The sequence below is a fragment of the Octopus bimaculoides genome, chromosome 1 (genome assembly GCF_001194135.2).
Source record: "Octopus bimaculoides isolate UCB-OBI-ISO-001 chromosome 1, ASM119413v2, whole genome shotgun sequence".
Classification (NCBI taxonomy): Eukaryota; Metazoa; Mollusca; class Cephalopoda; order Octopoda; family Octopodidae; genus Octopus; species Octopus bimaculoides.
This window is the reverse complement of record NC_068981.1, coordinates 184,680,795-184,684,258: the sequence shown is the minus strand read 5'-3', so window position 1 is coordinate 184,684,258 and position 3,464 is coordinate 184,680,795. Positions and strand designations below refer to the sequence as shown.

At 37.6% G+C, this 3,464-nt stretch overlaps 1 non-coding gene across 1 annotated transcript; it reads right to left on the bottom strand.

Moving 5' to 3' along the window:
• Positions 1-1,790: 1,790 nt before the first annotated feature.
• On the bottom strand, positions 1,791-1,862 carry Trnah-gug (transfer RNA histidin (anticodon GUG)). Its single transcript has one exon. It is a non-coding gene; the product is annotated as a tRNA-His (tRNA).
• Positions 1,863-3,464: the final 1,602 nt, after the last annotated feature.

Below are 3,464 nucleotides of genomic sequence, written 5' to 3'. Positions count from 1 at the left end.
TTTTGCCGAACCGCTAAATTACGGAGACGTAAACACACCACCATCGGTTTTCAAGCGATGTTGAGGGGACAAACACAGACACACAAACACACACACATGTATCGACGATCGCTGAAACCAAACCAGCCGGGTTAAAGGCTTTTAAATTATGTATATCTAGAATATTTGCTATAAAATAAAATTGCCTACAAGCGTTGAAAAAGCAGTTTTCTGGACAAAAGAAAATCAAAGTAATATGTTATTCCATATTAATCTATAGAGTTATTTCTGCATGTTCTTGGAGGTGGGAGGGTTTTCATGGATTTGTAATATGCAATAAGATAATCTTTTTCTATGGTATACACAAGGCCTGAAATATTTCTGGGAGGGAGTAAGTCGGTTATATCAATACTATTGCTCACCTGGTACTTATTTTATTGACTCGAAAAGAAATGAAAAATAAAATAGTCCAGGGCGAAATTTGAACCCAAAATAGGAAGACAGGTGAAATACCGCTAAGCATTTTGCCCCGCGAGCTAACGATTCTTCCAGTTTCCAAGAGTAATATTAAGCACCGGTTGCACTTTTTTGGCCAAGTATGGTAACGATGATTCAGAATGGTTTCAGGAAGTCCTCTGCAGTGGACGAATCAAGATTTGAACATTGTAATGGTACCACAAAACGTTGCCTTCACAAAACCGATAAAAGATTCCTCTCTGAGTCTATTTCAAAAGCTATGAATTTTAGACAAGGTGGAATCCCAGCATGGGATGTATATTCCTCTGCAGCCATTAGTGTGTTTACATGTCGTGAACAGTCAATTACTGCATTGGAATACTTAACATTGTTAGAGATACGATTACTTCCCAGCGTGAAGAAACAATTTCCTGGAGAAATCAAAAACAAAGTAATTTTTCAACAAGGCAATATTCCGCCCCACAATGCAAAAGCAGAATCAGCTCGCGACTAGAAAAACTTTGAAACCTAAAATTATACATAAACGTAATATAAATACCTTAAATAGATGTCTCTGTGATATCAAACTGCAGCATATTAAGAAAATCAATGAAAAGAGAAAAAAATGTATCAAAAATATATTATCCGAGCTGCGGTAACTAGGATTCGGACCTGCTTTAGACGGCCACAACGTGAGGTCGAAACCACAAGACGATCACAGCCGAGAGACCAACAGAGAGACTTTAATCATCTATATCTAGAATATTGGCGATAGAATACGATTATTTCCCAGCGAGAACAGGGCAATTCCTTGAAAACAGGAACAAAGTAAATTTTTCGACGAAGTAGTTCTCCTGGACACACAAAATCATTCTGAAAATAGTTCGTAAAAAACTCAGTGAATATCGCGTTCTGGACAACTCAAAGGTGGATCTGAATCACGTAGAGAATATTTTGGCATGCACTGGGTACGATCTTGTTACAAGAAACTTGCCTTCTCTGATGAATTTTGGGAAACTGTGAAATGTGAATGGCGTTGGAATTGATGGAAACGTAATGTAGATATAAATACTGGTTTCAAAAATGGCCACAAATTGTTTGAGATACGATTACTTCCCAGCGTGAAGAAACAATTTCCTATAGAAAACAAGACCAAAGTCATTTTTCGACAAAGCTATATTATGGCCCACACTTCAAAAGCAGAGTGATGCTCGCGAGTAGAAGAACGTTGAAATCTAAAATTGTATATAAAAGTAATACAAATAACTTCAACAGATATCGCTGCCATATCACATCGTACTCGATTAAGAAAATCAATAAAAAATAAATAAGTATGAAAAATAGCGTAGCTGAAATGCTGTGACCAGGATTCGAACCTGGGTTACCACGGCCACAACGTGGGGTCCTAACCACTAGACGATCACGGCCGAGAGATCAGCTGCTTCCCGAGTTTCTCAATTATCTATATCTAGAATATTGGAGATAGAATACGATTATTTCCCAGTCTGAAGAATGCAATTTGCTTCGGACAAAATACAAAATAATTTTTTGCCACACACCAGTTCTGTCCACGCTACAAAAACAAGCAGAAAATCGGTCGTGAAAAACTCAGTGAATATCGGGTTCTGGACAAATCAGAGCTCAAGTTTGAATCACGTGTAGAATATTTTTGCATCCATTGGGTACGAGCTTCTTACAAGAAACTTGCCTTCTCTGATAAATTTTTGGGGAACTATGAAATGTGAATCACGTTAGAATTAATGGAAACGTAATGTAGATATAAATATTATTTTGAAATATTGCGACAATGCCAGCAATTTCCAGGAAGGAAGTAAGTCGAAAGCATTCACCCCACTGCTCAACTGGTACTTATTTTATCGACACCCAAAGTATGAAAAAGAACGTCTATCTCGGCGGAATTAGAGCTCAGTACGCGAAAGACGGACGAAATGCCGCTAAGCATTTTGCTCGTGGTGCTAACCATTATGCCAGCTCGCAACAACAAATAGGAAGAAAACTTTGAAATATAAAATTATATATAAAATTAATGCAAACAACGTAAACAGGTAAATCATTAAAACATGACATAAAAAAATGTACAAAAACAGCAATTAACCTGCCAGTCGTGCCCGGGAATCGAACCTGAGTTTTCATGTAGCATTCTAAGCACAAGACGATCACGGCAGCTAGACTACCTAGTGACCTAACTTTTAGATTATGTATATCTAGAATATTGGCGATAGAATACGATTGCCTCCGAGCGTTGAAAAAGCAGTTTCCTGGACAAAAGGAAATCAAAGTAATATGTTATTCCATATTAATTTATAGAGTTATTTCTGCATGTTTTTGTGGTGTTTTGTCATGGATTTGTAATTTTTAGTAAGATAATCCTTTCTATGATAGGCACAATGCCTGAAATTTTTCTGGGACGGAGTAAGTCGATTATATCAATCCCGTTGCTCAACTAATACATATTTTATTGACCCCAAAAGGATGAAAAGTAAAATAATCCTCGGTGAAATTTGAACTCAAAATGGGAAGACAGGCGAAATGCCGGTAATCCTTTTGCCCCGCGTGCTAACGATTCTTCCAGTTCCCAAAAGTAATATTAAGTACCGGTTGCATTTTTTTGACCAAGTATGTTATCAATGGTTCAGACTGGTTTCAGAAAGTCCTCTGGAGTGGATGAATCAAGATCTGAGGTTTGTAATGAATAGTACCACAGAACGTTGCCTTCACAGAACCGATAAGAGATTCTCTCTGAATGGATTTCAACGGTAATGAATCATAGACAAATTAGAAACTCAGTATGGGATGTATTTTCCTCTGCAGCCGTTAGTGTGTTTACAGGGCGTGTATAGTCAATTACTGCATCAGAGTACGTAACGTTGTTAGAGATACGTTTACTTGCAGTGTGAAGAAACCATATTCGATAGGAAACAAAAACAAGGTAATTTATCAATGAAGCAATATTCCGCCCCACAATGCAAAAGCAGAGCCATGCTCGCGACTAGAAGAACTTCCGAATT